The sequence below is a fragment of the Saccopteryx bilineata genome, chromosome 2 (assembly GCF_036850765.1).
Source record: "Saccopteryx bilineata isolate mSacBil1 chromosome 2, mSacBil1_pri_phased_curated, whole genome shotgun sequence".
NCBI classification, from domain to species: Eukaryota; Metazoa; Chordata; class Mammalia; order Chiroptera; family Emballonuridae; genus Saccopteryx; species Saccopteryx bilineata.
This window is the reverse complement of record NC_089491.1, coordinates 276,084,900-276,110,224: the sequence shown is the minus strand read 5'-3', so window position 1 is coordinate 276,110,224 and position 25,325 is coordinate 276,084,900. Positions and strand designations below refer to the sequence as shown.

The 25,325-nt window shown below is 54.3% G+C and overlaps 1 pseudogene; it reads right to left on the bottom strand.

Annotated features, from left to right (window-relative positions):
• Positions 1-5,949: 5,949 nt before the first annotated feature.
• Positions 5,950-6,125, bottom strand: LOC136327647 (U1 spliceosomal RNA; annotated as a pseudogene).
• Between the last annotated feature and the right edge of the window lie 19,200 nt (positions 6,126-25,325).

Below are 25,325 nucleotides of genomic sequence, written 5' to 3'. Positions count from 1 at the left end.
TGCCCCATGTGACTCAGGTCTGGGGCAAGGCTTTTGGTTTGGTTCCTCTTTGTAAGAAGTGGCTCTGGGCGCAGCCGCCAGGTGCCCTTACAGTGTGACAATCTAGGAGAATGAACCTCATTGAGTCACCTGTAGATGTCTGAGCACCGGCCGCTGCTTGTGCAGACAGCATGGGTGAGGCTGGGCACCTGCCCTCCTCATGGAGTCTCTAGTCGGGGACACGTGCCAGGTGCTGCCCGGCCAGTTCCCCGTGCAGATGCTGGGTGTGAGCTCTGATGAGATTCCCTGGTGACAGGTGTTGTCAGTTTGCTGGGGAGAAGGATCTCCTGTGTGACTTTTGTCCTCTGGCCTTGAGGGCAACTCAGTCCCCAGGCTGTGGCCACCCCTCTCAGCCCCTCCAGCCCTGGGGTTGCAGCATCTTCCTGTTGCTGTTGTCAAACTCAGGGTGTCCCCACCCCCCATCCACCTCACGCCTTTAAAATCAGTGTTTTGATTAATTTCCTGACATTCAACTCCCTGCTGCGGCGTCCACCTCCCTCTCTGGCTCCACACCAGTCGGTCTGTAGCTGTCACTCCTCCACTGTGAAACCGTGCCCCGCAGAGCTGCGCAGCCCAGGACACGAGACTGTGGGCCCGGCAGGTCCCGTCCTGACCTGGGAGCCCTGGGTCCACCGTGTCACTCTCTCTGAGAAGCAGACTGTCTGGCTGCTGCGTCTAAGTGATGTGTTCCCATCACACACACAGAATGTTAGTAATATGATTCTTACTTCTGACTCCAGAAGAAGGACACAGGGAACTGGTTTCTGCAAACACAGCTGGGGAGGGGGGTGTAAGGACAAGGGCCCCGCAGACAGACAGACAGATGGATAGACGGAAGCCCTGGTGAGAACCCAACTCCACTTCCTACCAGGGTCCTGAGCAAGTTCAGTCGGCCATCAGAGCCCTGTTAGCTCACCTGGAGCTGGGGTGGAGCTGGTGACCCCTGATTGGCTGACCACCCTTTATTGACATTGTCCCTGGGGAGGCCCCGCCCTCCTCTTGTGGATGGGGATGAGGGGGTGGACATCACACCCCCATGCCTGCTGCCAGGCTCTAAGGGGGGCCCAGGTCTGGTCATGGGGTCAGGCTTGATGGGGAACATGACCCAAGTCGGGCGTGCGAGATGGCGCTCCAGGGTCTGGGACCCGGGGAGGGCTGCCCGGGCAGGTGGCACGTGCACCCTGGGCAGGGGGTGGACTTGGTGCATCTGGAGAAGTCTGGCCGGATGAAGACAGAGCCCTGGGGACAGATGGGAGTCAGGGACAGACAAACCTTCCTGCCGTTCCTCTAATCCACGGTCCCGCCCACCTGCAGCTGGCCCTGCCCCTCCCCTCAGCTGTCCACGGTTGACGACCACTCCCCTTGGGGCTCAGTCAGTGTGGGTTTGACTTCCTGTCGCTCACACCCCTGACGAACACGTTCACACCCGCCCCTGCGTGTGTCAAACCCTGAGAATAAACCTAGGGAGCAGCGCTGGGTCCCTGGGCTGTGCCTCTGAGCCCAGGGAGAGGCGGAGGCTGGAGGTTTCATCACTTTTACGATGACTTAAAATGGAGACCATGAGCCGCTGCCACTGCCACGTGTGTCCCAGGGTCACCCCCACGTCGCAGTAGGAGTGAACTCACTAGGCTCCGACCCAGGAAGTGCAACTGAGGTCGACTGCATTTCCCACCATCTGGGGAAAAGCCTCCCCCACCGGCCCCCACGGCACTGCTCCTGACCCGCCATGCAGCTGCTCGGACGTTTCAATAGCTCACGAGAAGCATTTAATTTGACAGAAGTCAAAACCTGTTTTCTAGGCCTGCATTTTCACCAGCAGCTCCCCGGCGCCTGGGCAGCGGTCCAGGCATCCTGTGAGTTGGCTTCCGTTCCTGGGGTTTCGTTTAACATGGCGCTGGGACCCTGGCGGCTGGGCCGGGCCGAGCCAGGCTGGGCCGGGCCAGGCAGCATCCACAAACAGAGGAACCGAACCAAGCCCCAGACCTGAGTCTAGTTGGGGCAGCACAGAAATCAGTGACCACAGCCCATGGTCCTTCCAGTGACACCGACCAGGGTGGTGTAGGGGGTGGGGTGTAGGAAGGAGAAAGCCTTCCTTCCATCATTCATTCATTCATTCATCCAGAACATATTTCTTGACTCTCTACTGTGTGCCAAGCACTGCTTTATGCACCAAAACACAATTTTGAGCAAAACAAGCCGCTCCTCCCACTTGTGAAGGGCATTGTCAAGGGTGAGACAGACGTTCACGCTGGAGGCTGGAGCTCTGAAGGAGAATGAAGGAGCTGCCTGACCTGTGGTGGCGCAGTGGATAGAACGTTGACCTGGAACGCTGAGGTCGCTGGTTCCAAACCCTGGGCTTGCCTGGTCAAGGCACATATGGGAGTTGATGCTTCCTGCTCCTCCCCCCTTCTCTCTCTCTCTCTCTCTCTCTCTCTCTCTCTCTCATCTCTAAAATAAATAAATAAAAGAAAATAAAAAGATAATGTAGGAACTGAGGATGGCAGTGAGGAGAGGGAAGCAGAGATTTAAATGGTGAGACTTCAATCCTGCTGTAGGAGCGACAGACAGGTGGGGGGGGGGCAGGATGGGCTTATTTCTCCACTTGTCTCAGCCTGTTATTTTAGGAACACAGGATTAACATTCCTCCAAGGCCAGCGACACAGAGCAAAATGATTATCGTTAATCCTGACCCGGACCTTTAGTGTCTGCATATCCTGCAAGCATCCACTGGAGGTTGCCATCCTTGGGGTGGGGGGTGCCAGGGGTGGCTCCTGGGTGGGCGTGGGCCCCAGGGGAGAGGAGAGTGACTCCCTGCCCCCCCCACGAGAGCCCCCACTTTCATTCTGTGTGGGCCCTGGGGATGGGCTGGGGCAGGACCCCCTAGGAGGATGGGTCTCCTATTTCCGCTCCCCTGAAACAGCACCTCCTCCAGAGTGGGGTGTGCCCTGTCACTCAGCGCCTGAGCCGGCTTCCTAAGTGACTTTCATCAGGGCAGGGCCCTCGATGCAGGGCAGGGAGTCAGTTAGTCTGGTAATGACGAAATTCCAGCAAACCTCTGAAACCCAGGCAGTATCCCCACAGCCTGCAGCTGAGGGTCTCACACAGTTTCCCCCAAAGGCAGAGGGGGAGGTCTCCGGTGGGAGAGGCTGGGCTGTTGTCACAGCTCTGAGAGTTGAGCACAGGCCTGAAGCAGGTGGTTGCTTCCTGCAAACATTCCCTTCTAAAAATTTATGAGCCTGAGCAACACATTCATTTTCTCCTGAAGCGGAATGAAATACAGCCACCGTTTTTCAAGTTTCTTTTCTCATGCATTGGGCGCCATGTGCGTTATTCTCCTGGCCTGTCAAAATGTTTTAATTCATGAATTTGTTTTTAAAAAGGGTATGATTGCCGGAAACTGGGGGTGGGAGGTGGGGAGGTTTCCCTCCTGAGAACAACTTTGGTGACTATTCCAATCTGACCTTGAGCATCAACCACATGGGGACAGGGGAGCCCATTTCCAGGACAAAGGGTGGGGCAGGGAGGCCCCCAGCTTCTCAGCTCACTTGGGTCCACACATTTGGTTCAGCACTGTTTTGGCTCAAAGGGAGTGGGTGTCCTTGGCAGACGGAGGGGCATCCTGACGTGGGGCCCCCCAAAACCTCCCCCAACCTCCTGGAGGACTCCCTGCCCAGGGGCCTGCAGTCCTGGGGCTCCACAGAGGCCTCAGCTAGGGGAGTGGGGGTGAGAGGTGCCTGAGCACCTGGGACACCTCAGGCCCCTCGGTCTCTGTGAGGTCACACCAGCCCCAGAGACTAGAGCTTTCCCCCACAACCTGGAGGAGCCCCCAGCACAGCCAGCTGAGAGGTGGGTGCCTATTGCATAGACTGGCTGCCCCACCCCCCACCCCAGAGAGCCAGGTGCTGCCTGGAGGCTGAGGCTGAGCCTGGGGACAGGACACCAGCCCCCACAGGGGGCTCAGAGCCCAGGGCGTGATTGGTGAGGGCCCAGCGCCAAGGGGAAATGCAGGGCCTGTCATTCCCCTTGAAACCAAGAAACAACGCTGTCAGAGGCACAAAAACATGAGCCCCTTTCTTCTCTGGTCTCCAGACATGTCCCGGGCATTTTTATGGACTCTTGAACATTCTAGGTAAAGAATTTGACCATCTGTTTTGATATTTATGACAATATTTACATGCAGGTATAAATGTCTAACTGTTGTAGGAAGTCACCAAAATGGCACAGGTCACAAGCCTGGAGAGTGCCTGGAGGTGGTGGCCCCAGGGAAGGGGGAAGGAAGGAGGAGGGTCACAGGCATGGAGCCATGAGTGCCCAGTGCAGCCCTCACAGGGGTCAGTCAGCACATGTCTGTGAGGGGCTCTGTCCTTTCCACGGACACCCTATCCCAGGCCCTGACATATGATGTGTCTTCACATTCATCTCAGGCTTAGAGGGATGTGTGACTCTCATGATAAAGGCAGTGTGGTCCAGGAGGGAGAGGGGAGAGGCTCCCACTGCCTTGATTCCTTAGGGGCGACCTGACCCGGAACTCTTGAGACCCACCCCCTGGCAAGGGCTACACGTATCCACTGGCTGCCCCGCTCAGACCCTGGCATCGCTGGCTGACCTCACCAGGTTCAGGAGAGGGCAGGCAGCTCAGAGCATAGAGGTCACTGCCCAGAAAACAGCTCCTGCCTGCAGGGCTCTGTGGAGTCTTCAGAGATGACCCCTCCCTCCATTCATCCTCCTGGGTAGAGCCTCCATGACCCCACAGCAGGAGCTCCCAGCCCCTGGGCAGAGGCCTGTCCACCCAGCAGTGACAAATACCTCTTGCTCAGGTCAGTCTCCTGGGGCAACGTGTGAAAAAAGAAAGTGCCAGAAAAGTGTTTTATTTAGACATTTCCTCCCAGCGAGTCTCTGGCTTCACAGAGCCTTGCCCTGAGCGTCCTTTAGTGGAGAGATCTCCGCTGGTGGCTGCCAGTGGAGACGCAGGTGAGAAAAGTAATTTCAGAGAGCCTGTGGTGGATCAGAGACTGTGCAGCGCACACAGGTGGGATTGTGCGTTATCTGAGGAGTTTCTGCAAACCCGTCATCCGCCGAGAAAGGGGACATAAAGGTGGGCCGGTGTTCGGACTGGGCGTTAACAGGAGAAGACGCCACGTCACCGAGTCAGCCAGGCACTGATGGCACGCAGCAGGCTGGTGATGCTTCTGTCCCTGAGTCCACACTAATGTGCTCCGGAGTGTGGACACCAGCCCTGGGACACCAGCTCCCACTGCCTCCAGTGGAAAGTCCCCAGGAAGAGGCAACGAAGCTTCATAACAAGGGGCCCAGCGCCTGCCCTCTGATGTCCCTTCTGACTCTTCTGCTGAGCACAGTGTACGTGCGGTTGGTCATGGTGTCTCTGCAGAACACAGGGTTCTTTATGTTAGTGGGCTTCCCAGGACGCTTGGTACAGGATGGGGTGTCCCCTCCTTGCCCCCGGTGGGGGGGCCTTTTGCTGAGAACACTCTGGGAGGGGGGGTTTCTTACAAGTAGCTTATAAAGAGGAGCCCAGGACAGCAGGGATGGCCACTGGGTGGAGGAAGCTCGGTGTCACCGATAACATACAACATCGATAAAGTAACAGTAGGCATCACGCTGACCTGGTGACAACTGTGAGTCCACAGTGGACACGAGACCACTGTGAGCATAACTGAATACAAAGGACTCCCCTCCAGGAAGACGGGCCAGGCTGGTGCTGGATCTCTGGTTGCCCCACCTCCCCTTGCTCCCCACCCAGCAGGTGCTGGCCCAGGTGTTCCTCACCTGCAGAGGGTGACGGCAAGGCAGCCCTGTCCTCAGCACAGATGGCTTGTCACTGTCCTCGACCCTGGGGAATGGAGGCTGTCTCCCTCCACAACAGACCAGCACAGCCTGGACTCACACAGACCAGGCACTGCCTTTTTTTTTTTTTTTTCGCAGTCCCCCACTACCACAAATTATGCAGTCGAGTTTCCCACATTTGGGGAAATCGCAGGGGTCAGCACATCCGGAGTGCAATGGATAAGCCTCGCCCTGGGAAAACCACCTTCGTGATCATGGTATCTCCCCTGCCAGGTAAGTATCCAGGCACTGCCTATTGATTTCAACTTGCATTTTAAAGAAACTTGGTCCTCCTAGAAAGAGCAATAGGCCATCAACGCTGTGAAATGTCAAGTCCTTGCATGCGAAGCCTGCGTCTCTCCAGGAAGCAGGGCATGATGAGGACCCATGAACCCAACCACAGGAGCTCAGGCATCAAAGCACCTGTGAGCTGGGCACACGGGCTCATCCTCAGGTCCAGGCCCTGGACCTGACCTGGGGTGGGCCACAGACCTTAATTCCTAACACCGGACAGACATGTCTATCAGCAGCATTTCAGCCTTAGGGAGGACAGAGCCTCATCCACTCAGCCTCAATTCATTCTCTCCTTTATTCATCCAACAACCTGGAGGTGACTTCTGCACGAGCTATTAACATCTAAAATGCATTCACAGGCAAAGGCAAGTCGACAGAAAAAACCAGCAGCCCTTCCCACATGACACCTTAGCAAGTGGACATTGTGGGCAAAAATAGGACCTCAGTCCATAGCTCACGCCTCCTGTGAAAATGGCCTCATTTTGTACCACGGACCCAGGTGTAAACTGTGAAATTATAATAAGTCCACTAGAAGGACATGTCGGAGAACTGTTGTGGATCTTGGGTTTGGCAACAACAGAAGCACAATCTGTAAAGGATATTTTGATAAATTTGGCTTCATAAAAAAAAATTTTTTTCTGCAAAAGACATTGTGGTGGGAATGATAAGACCAGCCAACAGACTGGCGGAGGATACTTGTGACTCAGACATCTGATGATGCATTTGTATCTAGAATACACAAATAACTTCAATGCTCCATGAAAGCAAAACAAAGAACTTGGTTTTTAAAACAAACAGGCCAAAAGATGGACACAGACATTTTTACCAAAGAAAATACACAGGCAACAAATACACACCTGGAGAAACTCTCCCTGTGGTGAGTTATTAGGAAAACGCAAATGAACGCTGACCGGGAGGCCAGGGACACAGACAGCAGAACATCTGACACTTCAAAATATATAAGAAGAAGAAAAAAAATGACAACATTAAGTGCTGTTGAAGATGCAGAGTGACAGCAACTCCAAATGCAGAACGGCTCAGCCACTTTGGCAAAGAGTTGGGGGGTTTTGTATACAGTTGAACTCAGCAATGCCTCCTCCCCACTGGAGGTGTTTGTACGAGTACACACACACACACACACACACACACACACACACACACAGAGTCTCTACATGTAGCAGCTTTATCTGTCATTAGACAAACTGGAAGCTGCCCAGTGTCCCTCAGCCAGTCCTGTGCACAGGACAGGGATCGGGGCTGGGGCTGGGGACCGGGGCTGTTGTCAGTGAAATAACTTGAATAGTGGAAGCCAGGATGGCCCACATCTATTATACATTGCCTTATTTTATTTCACTTCTGGACCTTAGGTTGTGAGTGTACATTTCATACTTCAGTGTATCTATTCTTTTTCTAATGTAACAAATAAGCTATTGTTGAAGGGATGAGTCCTTGGTTAAAGAAAGGCAGATGGGCCCGCATGCGGGGCTGGCTGGCCCTTGTGTCCTCAGAGACAACCACCAGGCTGCAGGCATAAGTTCTGACCTGGTGTCCTGGACACAGCTGGTCTCGGGGAGCCCTGGACTGGGTCAGACCCTGGCTCCACCATGGAGATCAGGAGCCCCCAGGATGGGCACCGCTCCCTCCCCCAGTGATGGGGGGGGGGAGAGTCTTCCAGGACAGTGCCCAGTGCAGAGCAGGGCTCCGGGGATTGTGATGTGAGAATGGCCCACAACAGCCACTTTGGGAACTGAGCGAGCTCAGACATAGTCTTCCCACAAGCACTGCTGCCTCCTGGGGTCAGGGGTGAAGAAGAGGCAGGCGCAGGTGGGTCTCTGGGGCGGCACGGCTCCTTCCCCCCTTTCAACAACACATAGTTGAGTTATTATAATTATTAGTTTTTTTTTATAATTATATAAAACCCCCATGTGGTGGGTCCCATATTGTGTGGGGTCCAGGGAAGGAAGTGGAAAGGGCCAGGGGCCGGCTTGATCCTCATAGTAAAGGGCTGAGGGGGAGGGTTCAGGGAAGAGAAGAGGAGAGGAGAGGGGAGGGCTTGGGAGGGGCTGGGTGAGAGGGGGGAGGGGGAAGACATGCCCTCGGTGATGAACGTATACTCTGTTGAGGTTCTCAGAGGGATCTCAGTAAAATATTCATGTGACTTTGGAGCACAGACCCTGAGATGGAGGGTGTGTGGGTCTCTCGGAACAGAAGCCCCTCTGTGTGCAGGCACCGGGCTCCCACAGGGTTGAGCTCCCTGACAGGGTCGACCCTGCCCCATGGTGCTTAGAGACAGGGGCATCATCAGTGCAGGCCCTGTTACAGTCAGGCTAAGCAGGCGACAACCGCCTCACGGCTGTGCTGTGTTGTCCTGGGCAAGGGGATCAAGATGGGGTTCCCCCCTCTGGGGACAGGGAATTCCTCCATCAGGGCTTCAGAAAGTCCCCCCCCCCAATCCATTTCCGTAAAAGGGCAGTTTCTCTTTATTAAAACCTAATAATTATAAAAATGTTGACATCTTAAATACATAAACATATAACATGCATATATCATGTACCTCAATATTTATCTCATCATATACTATAAAAGAGATCAATGTTATATGCTTTTATAACTATGACTTATATTTCATAGGATATAAATGTACGCGTGGTATGAATATTTAACCTATTGATGTTTAGAAGGATTGTCTGCGACAACAATGTCATCCATCGTAGCTCAGGCCAGCGGAGTGTTTTCACACCTGAAGCTTTTTAGACAACAAAATTCATTTTATTTAAACATCGGATATATGTCTTTACGTATTTTCTTGTTGTTAGGGAGAAGTATAACCTAGCAACCAAGCATCCATGGAGGAATGGAGTGCAGTGAAATGTGAGCTGAGCAGATAAAAAAGAACACATATGTCTCTCCCTGCTGTCACTTTAAATAGATGATGTAATTTCAAATGGATGACACATCTCTGTGGTCCTCGGTCTCCCTGGATGCATGGAGGAAGAGCAATGTAGCAGTTTTATTTTAAAATGTCAATATTTGCAACAGATGAAAAATTACATTTTTGCAAGTGTATTTACATTTAAAATAAAAAATATTAGCTAGTAATATGTGAGGAGGAAGTTTTTGTTTTTTTAAAGTATACAACAACAATGTGAAAGGCACTGGCCTGGAGGTTGCCTGGGGGAGCCCTGCAAGCCAAGGTGATAGGTGTGTCCCCAGGCCGAGTCACCAGCAGAAAAGGGTGTGGGGAAGGGAGATGGGAGCCTGAGGGAGGGAGGGGGGTTCCTGGAGCTGAGATCCAGGTATGGGGAGGAGTCAACGTTAATAACCCAAGATACAAAGATCTCTTCCCATTTTTTTTTTTTTTTTTTTTTTTTGGTAATTCTCCCACTTTGGGCTCCCTTGAGCATGTCTTTAGCCTGTCTTCGGGGAGTATTAGAACACATTGGGGATTTATTGGAAGGGCCGTGGGAAGACAGTGCTTGCTAGGTCAATAGGAAAGTGACAACTTATCGCTGGGTTATTTCTGGTGACATTTTCGAGGTACTGGGTGTGCTGGGCCTCCAGTCTTATGCCCCGGGGAGGGCTTTCCCCTCTGGACTCCCCATGGGGGCCCTAGGGAGAAGGGAAGGTGCTGTCCTGACCAGGAAACTGTGGCTGGGACCGGCCCAGGCCACCCAGCCAGTGTCCACGCTGGGGTCCTGGCCAGGTAAAGCCCAGAGTTTAGCACGGAGCAGACACAGCTGCTGGTCCTCCACATTTCAGACTTAAGAGAATGCACACAAGTGGTTTGAACCCAGCAGGACCCTCTCCCTCAAACAGCATCGACAGGGAGTGCCTGTCTGCTGTCTGCTGGGGGCAAGGGGGGGGGAGGAAACGGATGACCTTGACCTTTTGCAGACTCAGCGAACCTGCATTTTCTCTGGTTTCCTTGTCGAGTTGAGCAACTTCCACCTGATTAATTGCCAGAACAAAACCGGGGTCACAGAACAGCTTGGCTTCCAAAATCTTCATTTGTTCTCAAGCTGACGTAACCCTCAATGGAGAGTACCACCAGCAGGTCCTCAGAGTGTCCTGCAGCTGAGGGTCTGCTGGGTGAGGGGAGGGGGAGAGCCCCTTGTTCTGCGTCCGTGAGGAGTCATCCTGGCAACTGTGCTGGACCCCTGGTGTCCTCACCCAGGATCTGTCTTGGGCCATGGCCCACCCAGTGAATCAGGACACAGACAGCCACTCAGAACAGGCAGGAGGTGGAATTGGAGAGGAGAGGTGGGGGCTCAGCCCTCTGTAAGTCTGTGTCTCCTTCCAGCCCTGAGCGTAGGTGGCTCTCGGGCTGAGGTCTGCACTGACATGGCGTCATCGTGGAGGCCCTCCTGCACCTCTGTCTGCTTGCCCACTGGCTTTATGAGCTCCTTATTTCCTGCACCACCCTGACCTCCCTAGAACTATCAGTGGCCTTTGCTCCCGCACCGACCCTCAGGGAGGCCCAGCTGCAATGCTCATCATGGTCTCAGACCTCAGGGGTTCTCAGTCAGGGGAGGGTCTGTCTGCTGAGATACCTGGACAGGCCCTCCTGCAAGTCAGCCCTGTGGGTTTCCCGTGCAGCTCCCCGGAAAGGCAGCCCAGGGAGGGAGGGATGCGGAGGCAGGGCTGCTGGGGCTCCTGTCACCTGCCCTCTTTCCTGAGACCCCCAGTGAGCCTGGGTGGGCTCTCCACCCTCCCCCCAGGGGCACCGATGCCACAGACCTTTCCCAGCAGTTCCATTCAGCCATCGACTAGGTTCCTGCCGCCTCCACGTCGAGTCCTGGGCCCCTTCTCCCCACTGAGACTCACAGAAACACCCCTGAGGACCTTCGGTTACTTAATTTGCAATGTGGGTTTAGATTTTTAGGGCTCATGTTTTCCCAAGAGCAGGTCTGTCTCCTCTCTTTTCCTTTATGACCTGAGACCATCTGCTCACTGGGAAGAGACGGAGAATCTGTTATTATTCCTGATCCTGGAGTCAAAGTCTGGGCATCATATGGTGCTTACCCTGCCAGGCTGGATCCAAACATTGCCCAAGAGTTCATTATTTATCCTCAGACAGCCCTATGAGGCCCCCTGCTGCAGGTTTTTGAACATTAAATGTATTGGGGTGACATCACTTTTATCATTATATATGTGTCAGCGTAAAATTCTGTCACATGTCCGTTGCAATGTGTGCTCACCACTCGGAGTCTAGTCTCCTTCGGTCACCGGAGAGAGGACCTCTTTACCCTCTCCTCCCCCTCCCCCTTTCCCCTCTGGTGACTGTCATTCTGTTGTCCATGCCTGTAAGTTTTTGTTGATTTGTTGTTTCTGTCTGTCCCACATGTGAGTGACATCATACGGTCCTTGTCCATTTCCTTCTGACTCATCTCACGTAGCGTAATGGTCTCAGGGTCCATCCTTGTTGTCACAAATGGCAGTGTTTCATCTTGTGTTGTGGCTGAGTCGTATCCCACTGAGTCTATGAACCACATCTTCTTTATCCAGTCCTCTATCGAGGGACACTTGGGTTGTTTCCGTGTCTTGGCCACCATGAGTAATGCTGAAAATAAATGTTTTCAAATTTTGGGGGGGGGTAGACACCCAGAAGAGGGATTGCTGGGTCATCATGGTCCCTCTAGCCTTCATTTTTGAGGAACCTCCCTACCGCGTTCCACAGCGCTGCACCAGTTTGTACTCCCCACCAGCGGTGAACGAGGGCTCCCCTTTCTCCACAGCCTCCTCACACTTGGTATGACCAGTCTTGTTGATAGCAGCCAGTCTGACAGGTGGGAGGGGGCATCTCACAGTGGCTTCGTCGATGTGCATTTCCTGGAGAGCTAGCGAGGCTGAGCATCTTCTCTCATATCTGTGTGCCATCCGTTTGTCTCCCTTGGAAAGGGGTCCGTTCAGGTCCTCTGCCCCTGTTAAATCGAATGGTGTTTTTTGTTGTTGAGCTGTGTGAGTTCCTTATATGTTTTGGATGTCAGCCCGTCACAGAGGTATTCTCTGCCAGGATCTTCTCTTGTCTGGTTGGTTGCCCTATAGCTTTTATTCCTGTTACAGATGAGGAGAGAGGATGCGTGGACCTGCCTGGCTGCCCAGCTGGTCCGTAGAGGGGTGACTTAGGCTGCGAAGGGCAGAGTCTGCCACAGGCTTGGCACTGAGCTGCCCCTTTAGGGCTGGCCGATGTCCACCACACCCCGATGGTCCAGGCACCTTGACTTTGCACGTGGGATGGCCTCCGGTACCCCCACATGCCAGGGCAAGTGTCAGCACCATTTCACCCCCCTGCGCCCCGGGGGCCTTTAGCTGATGAGTGTGGACCTTGCCCAGCCTTGTTGTGGGCACCAAGGCCAGAACCTGGCACTTCTGACCCTCCCCTTGGGAGGCTTCTGGTCTCAACAGGGGAAAAGAGGATGGGGGGAGGGTAAATACCCAGGAAGGTGGGGTCTGAGGTGGTTATAAAGGGGAGGATCCTGAGTGGGTAGGAACTTGGATGTCCCCACAGCAGTGGGGAGCCATGGAAGGTTGTGGAGGAAGATCATTCATCCCCAGGGCTCGCAGGGACCCTACTGGTCATTGCTGAGGCCACAGTCACATCCACCTCCATAGCTGGGCACCCCCTGAGCACCCTCTTACCCTGGGATCTGTCACCTCTGCCCTTAGTGAGGCCACAGCTGCAGGGAGGCCCCCGGGGGCAAGATGTTTCATGCTGTAAATAGCTGCATTCAGTTCCCCATGTCTGCAGGGACAGAAACTGGAGCTAGAAATAGACGAGCAGTGACCCCCACACAGTGCAGGCCATCTGACCGCGGCCCCGGGGTCACCCTTCCTGCTCATGTGGGCGGAGGTCTCCAGCGTGGGGAGGCTGTTCCCCAAACAAGGTCGCCTTGTGTGGCTCTCTGAGGGCCTTTCATTGTCAGGTTCCCTCCCCGGAAGGCCCAGCTGCAGCCCTCTCCTCACGAGGACCCCTGTTCCCTTTATCGAGGGCCCAGGCTGGGGGCAGCTGGGGAGGGACCTGTAAATGAACCAGACCCCCAGGGATCCCACAGTTGCCACCAGCCCCTCCCACCCACAGCTCCCCTCCCTGATGCAGGACCAAGGGATGACTCAGTGAGGGCTCATCATGGCAGAGGGCCTGCTCCACTCTCCCCAGGGAGGAATGAAAAGCAGTTTGAGGAACACGGGACAGGCACTCAGACATGGCTGCTGGTGTGTGCACAGAGCAGCCCTTTTTGGAGGACGTTCTGGTGACACTCTGGTGCCCAATCACCCGGGAGTTCCATCTCTTGAGGTTTCCGTTTTGGACAAACTCTGCATATGCAAAACGACCATCGTGTGTGCTGAGGGGGCTCCAGTCTCCTGGGAGGGGCCCGTAGTCGCTACAAAGGAGCCCTGGGAGCCAGGGGACCCCTGGGCCTGGCTGTGGTCTCAGATACCACCCCATCTGCCCCAGGAGTAGGGAGGGCACTGGTTTCCAGCCTCATACACTGTTTTCTTGGAAGAGCCTCTTCCTACCAGAGGCTGGCTTTGGGGACCTTGCCTGGTATCAGATAAGAAGTCTCTAGAAGTGTTGTCAATTATGCAGATTCCGGGGTTTCTGGCTGGGGCCCAGATCTGAGTATGGAGCAGGAGAGACCAGGCGCTTGCATTTCAACAAGGTGCCAGGTCATTCATGTGGTCACGACAGCATGAGAACCAGTGCTCTAGAAAGAGCTGATGGTGTGTGCAGATGACGAACTCATCCTTCCATCCATTATTCATCCACCCATCATCCATCCATCCATCCATCCATCCATCCATCCATCTATCATCCATCCATCCATCCTCCCTTCCTCCCTCCCTTCCTCCTTCCTTCTTTCCTTCTTTCCTTCCTTCCTTCCTTCCTTCCTTCCTTCCTTCCTTCCTTTCTTCCTTTCTTCTTCCCTCCCTCCCTCCCTCCCTCCCTTCTTCCTTCCTTCCTTCCTTCCTTCCTTCCTTCCTTCCTTCCTTCCTTCCTTCCTTCCTTTCTTCCTTCCCTGCTTCATTCAATTATTCATTCATTGGCACCTGGACACAGCAGTAAAGAAGCCAGAACAGGCCCTGTGTTCACGATGGTCACACTCAGTGGGTGCCCTGCAGGAAACAGAAGCAACTGCCATTCCACCCGAGAGGCTGGGATGCAGGCCAAGGTCAGGCTCAGGCTGTGAGGGGCAGTGTTTGAGAACCTCGTGGCCCCGGAGATCCTGGAGGTCTCATCAGAGCAGAACGGAGTTGCTTTCCAAGCCACGGGTCCGTGAACACGTGATGTAGGCCAAGCCACTCAAAGGACTCCCCACCCTCGGGGGGGCTCTGTTGGCGCAGGAAGCCGTTCAGAACGCAAATACCATGCCTTGTGCACACACTGCCCATGATCAATTATGGATGCCGCTTAGAATTTCTGCTGCTCCACTGGGCCCATCAAATATTTATAGCACCAGTAACGGCCCAGATAATCGGGCGCAGTGTAGGGAGAGGACACTCCTGTGAGGGGGGCATGGGACAATCTGGGGCCCAAACCCCAGCACTGGCCCTCCCTGGGGGGTGCAGTGGAGGGGAGGATGAGTCTGTGACCCAGGAGTTCATGTGATCACCCAGAAATGTTTGCTGAGCACCAATGGCATGCACATGCTGGGCCAGGTGTGGAGGACCCAGTGCCTGGCTGGGGATAGGACAGGATGCCCCCCTGGACTGGAATCACGGGGACTCCTGGGAGTTTGCCTGGGGCGGCAGACATGGCGCCACCCTCCCTAATGGGAAGACGGGGAGGACAGGGGTCTGGGTACATCACCTGTTGGTTTGGGAAGATTCACTGATGGCCCCGAGGCAGGTGCAGCAGCTGGCAGGGCCTTGGATGGGGTTGTGGCTTCTGGGGTGACACGAAGACAGGATGAGTTCCATTTCCCGGCTACCAGAAAGCTGGTAGTTCTGGGGCACAGCCCACACCTGGGCAGGTTTGAACCACACGTGTCATTGCTCTGGGCGGGGAGAGGCCAGTCAGGAAGGCCCTGGGAAGACCCATCAGGGGCTGGGCCAGCGGTTCCCAAACAGCCTTTCTGCTAAGGGGCAGCAAGTACCGTTGGCCTGCAGCTCTCGGGGCCGAGGGAAGAACTAGTCATCCCGGGGGCGGGGCTGGGGTTAGAACTTCTCTGCTGCGACTTCTCCCGAGCTCCAGGAAGGGCCGCGTGGGCTGGGACAGTCAGAAACCCCTTCTCTGTCTCTGTCTCTCTCCCTATCTCTGTCTGTCTGTCTTTCTCTCTCTCACTGCTGTTGGTAAATCAGAATCCCCTTTTCCCAGGGTGGTCCCCACACTGGACCTATTTTACACATCACTCCAGCAGAGCAGCCGTGAGCCTCGACTCGGGGCAGAGTGTGTGGCTTGCTGCCTGCCGCAGGATGTTAGGCAAGACTTTCTATTCCTCCCAGCCTCAGTTTCCCCATCTCTCATAGTCAGACAACACAACAACAAAACCCATCCTGTGTTGTGGGGGTGTGCCGTGAGACCGACGACCGCGCGTGCGCGTGTTCAGAGCGTGCGGTGGGGGCTAACCTGTAGGCCTCTCTGTTCAGGTTGTCTGTGTGTAGGAATACCGGCATTCACTGCAGGCAGGCTCTCCACCGCCGTAAGGGACAGATTCTGGCGCAAACCGGCAAGCCGAGAAGAGAGGGGTTGACTCGCGAACCTGGAAAGTTCTGAAAAGGACTTGGGTGCAGCTGACCCGGGAACCCCGATGCCCGAGGTCTCAGTCTTGCTCTCGGTGGGGCACGTGAGTCCCCAGTGACATGTGGGAATGTTCCTCCCTCGGAGAGAAGGAGCGGGAAGCAGCAAGAAGACTGAGTGACCGACCAGGGGGTGGAGGAAACCCGGAGAGCTGGGTGGCCGAAGTCACGAAGAGCGAGGCGGTCTCACCTCTGATTCTCCCAACGCGGCTTCCCCTTTGCTCGTCCCCTTACACCCCCGCGGGATTTCTCAGGATCTCCACCGGCTGGGTGGAAACAGCCATCCTGCTGTCTCTAAGCTCTGATGTCTCCTCTAATTCTGAGACTGGCTCTGCTTGAGACGGAATTTCCTGGCTCCCAGGTCAGATTCCCAGGGAAAGGGCTTCGTTGTCCCAGCCTGGGCCTGATGTCCACTCAGATCCATAACCTGGGTCTGGAGGGTGAAGTGACATTGTGACTTGGAGTGACCGCTTGCCCAGGTCCTCAGAAGCATGCATCCCAGAGGCTAGGGTCTCAAACTTGGCCAACAGGTCACCTCTCGCCCTAGAAACGGAAGCCGGGAAGAAGTGCTACCACCCTCTCAGTCCCACGAGGCGGAGATGCAGGTGGATGGAGTTTGCCTTCAGGAGGGTCAGGCCTTAGCTGGGGGGCAGATGGACCTCTGAGGAAACGGTCCTCAACTGCCTTTATCCTCAGCTGAGAACCGCATCTCTCACTCTGCATCTCTCTTCAGGCCATGTGACATGAACACATTTCCCACTGAGCCCCCCAAATGTCCCCTCCGTGGACCCCAGCCTGAGTCCTTCAGGATCACAGGCACCCATGTAAGCAGCTCTCCCCCACTGACCAGCACAGCCCACGCCAGGATGGCCACCCCTTGGACGCACGGCTTGCTGCCCCGAGTTCACACATCTGCCACCTTACACAGGCTGACAATGTCTGTGCATACTGTGGTGGTTTTCCGTTGTCTCTCTCTGACACCCAGGGCTCTTCCTGGGGACTGAATGGGACCTGGGTCACAGCCCTGGTGTCCCCTGAGGCCACTCACTGAGCCATGTTTCCCTCCACTTCAAAGACACAAACCCGAGCACCAGCTGGATTGAACTTGGGGACACACGGTTCCATTCCCCAAACATTCAGTGTGGAAGTTGTCAAGGCACAGCGTCGGGGTCACCCACCCTGCAGTGCGCCGTGAACGGCACTGCTGATGCATCTGCGCCCTACACCAGAGATGGGCGTTGGTAAAGCCATATTAGGGCGTAAATGGAGACACCTGCTCAGCTCGGACAGTGCTTATGGGGTTTGGGTTTCAGCCGAGTTCTGTAGCTGAGCCCAGAAATGGCAGGGAAGTGTAAGGACATTAATTTCCCAGGTTGGCCATGGGAGCAGGTGTTCCTCTGGGCTCCCTGAGGCTCTAGGGGAGGTTGGACAGCACCAGCACGTGCTTCCAAATCGCTGTTATTTCTAATTGGTTTGTCCATTGTACCGATTCCCCTTGGAAAGAAAACAAAGCAACACAATTAAAACAAAACCAATATCATCAACACCCAGAGGCCAATGTAACGCCAAGTCTCGTAAATGAAAAACACATCCGACTGGGCTGTGAACTTGTGTGTGTATTGAGGGGGGGGGGGGAGCGGAGCCCATACCAGAACTGTGAGGCTGTCAAGGACGGACCCTCAGCACTCTTTGTTTTGCTTTTGCCATGGTCCTTGTCAGACAGGTCCCATCGTTAGGTTTCTCCTGTTCCTGTTACTGAATTTGGGGAGAAGAAAGTCAGTATATCAGGGTAAATAAAAAGCCAAAAAGAGTACGTCGCAGAGACTTTTGTTAAGGTGAAAATTTTTTTTTTTACTGCAGTCAAGCAGAAACCTAAAAAAACTGGTGGCTATGCTCTGAAAATTTTTTTCTTTTCTTTTTATTTTTTGAGAGAGAAAGAGAGAGAGAAAGAGAGAGAGAGAGAGAGAGAGAGAGAGGCACCCCCGGGGGTCAGGCAGGAGGGAAAGAGAGTTGGGAGTCCACGGAGAAGGAAAGATCAGGAGTGGAGGTTTTAGGTGAGGTTTCTCTGGCCAGAAAAAGGCCTGTGTGGTGGAACAGGCGGCACAGAGATTAAGCACGGATGCACGAATAATTAGAAGCTGTAAATGTAAGAGATCTCCAATCAGTTCCCAGCTTTTTTGGCAATAGTTAAATTGGTGAGGTTGTTAAAACCGAAAATCCCTTCAGGAGACTAATTCAGTGGGTTCTGTGGCCTGGCCACAGTGGAGAAGAAGAACAGTTTCTTCTTCTTTAGGGAGGGAGATTCCTGTGCCCCCATGGCCACCCTCAGTCCTTGGAGTGGTCAGATTTGAGTATTAGCATCCTAAAACTCAAGGTCTGCCCACGGACGGAAAAGGTAAAGTGGATATGCTTGGGACATCTCCGCAAGCACACACTCACTCAGAAAGGAAAAGACTTCCCTGACCGTAGCCACGGTTTTGGACAGGGAGTCTCGGAGGAAAGAACTCAAGGGTGGCTGGAGGCAGGGACTTATTGTACCATGTGCCGAAGTGGGTGGAAGGTTGGAGATCCTGGTTCTTTCTCAGAGGGGATGAGGAAGAGGAGCAGTCCTTGCGGACCTCAACTCCTCCTGGGTTTTCGGCACCAAAATGTAAAGTATTTTTCCCCGCCGAGAAGAAAGGAAGGGGTCCAGAGCCATGAAGTGTGGAATAACAAAAGGCTTTATTGAGTACAGCGCATCCCGCCCGGGGAGGTTCCCTGGCCTCGAAGACAGAAAGATGGAGGAGATGGAGGCCAGGGAAGTCGCCATGCTCTGAAATTTTGAGGGACTCCCCCACCGCCCAATTCACATGTTGAAATCCTGACACCCGGTGTGATGGTGTTAGGAAGTGATGAGGTCATGATGGCCGAGCCCTTGAATGGGATTGGATGTCCTTGTAAAAGGGACCCAGAGAGCCCCTCGCTCCTCTGACCATGTGACATCACAGTGGGAAGAGGGGGTGGGGGTGGGGTTCCTGCCAGACTCTGAATCTGATGACGCCTTGACCTTGGACTGGTAGCCACCAGGACTGTGTGGACTAAATTTCTGCTGTTTATAAGCCACCAGACTCTGGTTTTTGTTTGTTTTGTTTGTTTTTTTAAATGGCATTCCAAACAGATTAAGACAACTGTGGCCACGGCAATAGAACTCAGGCGCAGCCTCCTCTGTTCCTCCCCAAATCATGGCGTGATGGAGGATTTCTCGTTCCATACTGTCAATTAATAGCCGCTGGATGTGGTGGTCACTCCCCATTCAGCCCGTCTCAGGCAAATCCCTAGGGGGGCTGTCTGGAAGAATCGCAGGGTGATTTGAAGAAGTGAGTCTAGCTGTGTCTCAGGACCACTGCCAAGGACTGGGTGTCATTCGTCCTGTGAGGGTCACAGATGCTGGTGCCTGACGCCCACTATGCTCAGAGTTACCGTGCCCACCGCCCTTAGAGAAGTGTCACCCACACAGGTGTGGGAGGCTGGTTTTGAAGCAGATGACAAGTGACTGTAAATGTGGGGGAGAAAGTCAGTCCCTACGCCTGACCCTGTATCTATCTCTATGGCTGACCACCATGCCCCGACCTCAGCCCCAGCTTCTCCCATTTTTCAACACTTCCACCTCGGGGCACATGCCAGGGCAGGGGTCAAAGGCCACCTCTGCACCTCAAGGTCACACGTGGCGCTGTCTTGATGGCTGAGTCTCCTGAGTCGTCTTATACACTGTTATGGTCACAGCACCTCCTGCTCCATGGTGTTTGCTCACAGTGTATGGGAGGACACATGAAGTCACAGAATCACGGAGCTGGGCAGGACCCGGGGACAGCTCACCCTCCTTCTCTGACTCACAGACCTGTCTGTCCATGAGAAAAAAGTGCGGCCTGTCATGGTTAAATCCCCAGTGGACATACACACAGCCACCTTCTCTCCCCATGTGTGCCCCGGTGCACCTCGCTCAGGGCAGCTGTGACCCATCATTTGTCACGACGACTACATGGCAATTAAATATATCCTAGGATGCCTGACCTGTGGTGGCGCAGTGGATAAAGCCTCGACCTGGAAATGCTGAGGTCGCCGGTTCGAAACCCTGGGCTTGCCTGGTCAAGGCACATGTGGGAGTTGATGCTTCCAGCTCCTCCCCCCCCCTTCTCTCTCTCTCTCTCTCTCTCTCTCTCTCTCTCTCTCTCTCCCTCTCCTCTCTAAAATGAATAAGTAAAAAAAAAATATATATCCTAGAAGAGTGACCTTCTAGACTGAACGTGGGGCAGGAGACCCCTCTGTGAGAGAGAATGGGCAGGCTGGCCACACGGGAAGCGTGGAAGGGAACTGAGGTTATGGGACAGTGAGCACTGCAGGGTCTGAGCAAGCCGGGGACCAGCCCCCGCCCCCGTGCCCAGCTGTCCCCTATGATGCTGTCACCAGCGACACACTTCCGGGTACAAACACATCTGCCCTTGACACGTGGGGGAGAGGTGAGAAGGTTTCCAAAGGTGTGTCCTTCAGAGGAGACACCTGTGAAAAACAGCTCTGAAGCTTCCAGTCTAAGGAAAAATGGAAATTAAAAAAAACCCAGCCCAAAACGCTTAAGGTGAAAGGCAGAGAAATGTTGGACAGATAAAGGCTCAGGGGAAAAAACCAGTCTGTGCTGCTCTCCTGCGGTTGCTCTGGAAACCAAACATTCCGGATGAGGGAAGGAAGAAACGAGATTTATTTGTTCGGAGTCCGGTGGTGGTTTTGGATGAAACCGGGTTTTCCTTTTCCTGAGGTTCCTTTCTTCACGAAATTGCAAAATGGGGGAGGGGCAGGAAGGAGGTGCCTATGTGCACCCTGAGAGGGCTTTGTGGGCTCTCGGGGTCCTTCCTGGTGGTCGGAGGCCATGAGAGGCCTTCTGGAGCTAAAAAGGGGGGTATTTATGGGCGACAGGATGGCTTCAGATGGGAATCCAGGGACCCAAATCACGTCTGCAGAGACATATGTCCGCCTCACTCTCTGCTTGTCTGTCTTTTGAAGTCACTCAGTCTGTCGACGAGCCTCCCCAGGGGGTTGTGGCCAAGCTGAGGTTCTAAAAGCTGGAGTCCACCCTGTCCACTGAGCAGACCGTTCGGCCCAGGCACCATCGCTGGGTTTCTGATTGTCCAGGCCTAGTCGGCAAGGTGGGGGGCCCACCTGCACCTCAAGGAGTCAAGGGTGGAGGATGGTTCTTGAGGGACATGGAGGCATGGCGGCTGGGGACGAGGAGGCATGCTGGGTAAACCGAGGCAGCCACAGGCACCGGGCTCTCTCTCTCCCTTTTCTTGCATCAGGAGAGAGGAGAGAAGGGGAGGATGAGGGGGCTGAGATGTTGGGATGTTTGAGAAACGTGGTGGCTGGGAGTCTAAAATTGTCCTCGCTACGAGGGCAGGTGGCGCTCTAGATAGAATAGAAGGGGCTGGCTCCCCGGAGAAGGCAGAGAGAAAAGAAACTCGCATGTGAAACACTAAGTCTGGTGCCTAATTTCATTTCTCAGGTGCCAGGGGAAGCCTGCAGAACAGCGTCCTTGTTGGGGGACAGTGGGTTCCTATCTCTCCTGTGGGCGCTGTGCAGTATGCACAGAACCCCATAGCGTCCGCCAGATGGAGCCCCTGGGTCATGTTCCCCAAGAGCGGGACCTTGGGGACATCCACTTCCTCACGGACAGGAAACTGTGCTCTCCGCTCCCGCACCTGCTCAGACCCCGTCTGCACCTGGGCCATGGCCGGCCGGCCGCAGACTGTCAGCGCCACACCTGCCCTGGAGTCCCTGTGCCCCTTCCCGGACCATCAAGTCGGGGATGTTATTTATTTAGTGTTATAACGATTCCCCAAGATGAGGTGGTATCATGTCATCAAACAGGTACATGCTTGTTAATCATGCTGTTATTAAAATAACCTCACATTGAATATGCTCTTACATGAAGCACACAGAGCAGCGGCCAACGCTTGTAAAATAGGGTTGCAGCCACAACACCACGTGTACTGAAATTAAAAAAAAAAGTACTGAGAGGGACACACAAAATGACGTTGTATGGTGGTGTCCCGGCTGTCCTGCACGCAGTGTGACCTCGCGTCCTCGTCCCCACACTTCCTGCTTTACAGTTAGAGGGAAGGGCTTCAGAGTCAGCACAGAGCTCCGGGAAGCTCCTGTTTGGGGGTGATGGAGTCTGACACTCAGGCCAGCTGACTCTGCCACTGGGGATGCCAGGGAGCCCAGTTTTGAGACACTCAGGCCCTGGGACCCAGGCCCCCTTTCCCTTCTTCTTCCTCCTCCTCCTGCAGGGGATGGGCTGAGATTTCCCCCCCGGGGGCATGTCCCCTGGGAGGCGGTAGCCCAGGCTGGCCCTGTGGTTTTGTTTCTTCTGCCCATCTCTCCTTGTTCTCGGGATTTGGGGGAAGCAGTGTCCTTGTTAGGAATGGATTTTGCTGAACATCTTCTTGAGAGGGTCAGTGGGCAGCACGAGGGATGTGTTTCTGTCTCTTCCAGTCCCTGCAAAGAGGAACGGAGGGCTAACTGCTGTGCTCAGGGACACGGATCAGACATCGGCCCTGGGGGCGCACGGCCTTTCCGGCAGCCAGAAGTGGGCTGTCTGCAGAAATAGAACTGGCTTTATAACGGATGTGCCTCAAAACTCACGTGTGTGTGGGGTGGCGGGAGGAAGCCGTGTTTCTGATGGAGCTCCCAGAGCAAGCTCCCCTGACAACTGGGGCGGAAACACCACACGGCCTCCCAGTTTGAGATTCATAGACACTTTTAAGCCCATAAAAGACTCTGGAAGAGAATGAGGAAGGTTCCCTCGGGGTGTCAGGCCTCCAAAGCTGTTCTTGAATGCGGTCCCGTGTTTTGAAGAATGACTAACTGAAAGCTTTGGGAGTCTGCTGATCCAGATCTAGTGTTTTTTTATTTTTAGTTTTAAATGCATTCTCTATCTTCAAGCTTTCTCCCCATGCCAAGTCCCCAGAAAGAGCCTGACATGGCATGAAACAGAGCAGGCAGCTTTGTTTCATCCTAATTCAACTTCCTATGGCAGAAACACCGCTCGAAGTGGCTGTTGCGAAAATGGGAATTGACTGCCTCCTGTAACAAGACATGCAGTGGGGATGACTTCAGGCACAGTATGATCCAGGGACTCGCGTGACAGGTAGCCAGCTTCTCTCTTCCTTTTCTCCATCTGGCAGCTCAGACTTCTCCATGTGGGCCAGGGCTCTGCCGGTCTGGGATCAGGACAGCTGCTGCCTGGGTTGGAGTCTTACCAATGTCACCTATTCTCAGAGAGCTCAGAGAAAGGATTCTTAACAGTTTTTATGAAAATCCTAGGACTGAGTGTCTGCCCCGTGCTCCATGTCCACCTCTGGTCCGTCTCGGGCAGGGAAACTGGTGGGGCAATTGGCTGGGCTTGTCAGATCAGGAGAGGGGACAGCCCCTGACCACGTAAATGACAGAGGGTGCTGGCTCTCTCCACGGAGGAGGCAGGTCTGGCAGGTGGACCGCGTGCAGATTCAGGGACGCCAACAGGTGTTCATCATCATTCAAGTTCTAGAACATCCTGTCTTCTCCTTCCTTCCGCCTCGTGCCTCCCACCAGCCGATCTCTCTCCCCATCCCTGCAGGGCGGGCCACCCTTCCACCAGGCCTTCAGCCGTGACACGGAACCGTGCTCTCCACTACCTTCACATGGCATGCGTGTGCCCCCTGTGTAATCAGACAAAGCTCTTGGAGTGCTGTTCTCCTGTCTCCCATTTTTTGCTCCGTGACCTCAGCTCCCAACTCTCAGTGTCATTTTTATTTAAAAATGTATTGTATATACATATTTTATTTAAAAATGTATTGTATATACATATTTTATTTAAAAATGTATTGTATAATAAATATGTATTTCCAATGGCTTTAGGTGACCCCTGTGTTTTGGTCGTTTGACCCCCGCCGGGGTCGCGATCCCCCGGGTTGAGAACCGCTGGAATAATCGAAGGAGGCAGGACCCGTCAGCTTGATTCTCTGTTCCGATGTGTTACAGGTTCTCTCGTTTGCGTAATGGCGGTGTCATCGGCCATGGGCTGCGCTAAGGAAGGGGGAGCCGAGTGTGGACAGAGCGTTACATGTGCTGACGGGCCCTCCTGGCCATCACGACTTACTCAGGTTAAATTGTGGCCAGGTCTGAACGTCCATGCTCTGAGTCCATGTGTTGCATGGTGTGGGGGTGGGTGGTTGGGGGTTGGTAAGGCTGGTGGCTGCAAGGCCTGGGCAGGAAGGACAAGGGGGACACAGACACGGCCAGTCATGGAGCCCAGCTTTGTGGCTCTGGGGCCCATCTTGGAGTGGTCAGCACAGTGCCTGGGACACAATCCCCAATCAGTAAATTACAGATGAGCAAGTAAGTCAAATAAATGAATGTGGTTTACTGAGCACCAGGCGTCGGGAATTGGGTGGGGAGTGGTCTTCAGATTCCCACCGCCTGGTACAAAGGCATGGGAACTGATGTGGTCCAAAGCACTCACACTGCCATTCTAAAATTAGAGCTTGTGAGTCCACAGTTGAATCAGGAAGGGGAGAGGAGGGCGCTGTGGGCCCCGGTCCTGTTTCCAAGACCCAGGGAGATTATCCTGCCCTTATAAGAAAATGAGGAAGGGCTTTAGCTCAGATGTCTTCAGAAAGCCAGCTCCTCCCCTGGGCCGAGCTGAGGAACCACTGAGTGAGAGTCCCCAGAGAAGAGAAAGGACGTTACGTTGTCACAGCTCCGGGACGAGTCGGGTTTTTAGCGGAATGGCTAAACTAAGAGGGATCTAGCCTTTTCCACGTCGGGGCAGCAGTACTCTGGAGACAGGTTCACAGAGTACGCTCATCTGAGCACACACGAGAACAAGAATAACCAAAGAGACCAAGCAGACCACACATAAAAGACACTGTTCTGTTGAAAGGCCTCTTTCTTTCAACCCTGAACGGTTTCTGGGGTTGAGGCACAAATTAAAAAAGGAAATGTCTCGTCAGACACATTTCCATGGCGTTTGCTCCATTTTGTTCCATCTGGAGCTTGCAGCCCTGTGTCCGCCCACGGCACGGCCAGGGGACTGTCTCTGACACAAGCGTCTCCCGTGCACGAGTGCAAGGGCCAGGCGGCCCCATGAAGTGGCAGGAAGCTCACTGAGTCTCGGAGCAGGGCCGGGTGCCGGGAGACCCTCATTGACTTACAACTCGACATGACAATGTGGGGAAGCCCAAGCCATCCCTCGGGAGCCTGGGCTGGAGCGGTCCTCTGCAGAGGCCGCACTCAGGCAGGCTGCGCGTGCGTCCCCAGACGGGAGGCCTCTGCTCTCTGTGCTCTGGGTGTCCGGACAGGAGCATGCATCTTACAGGTGATCACATCACCCTGCAGGATGG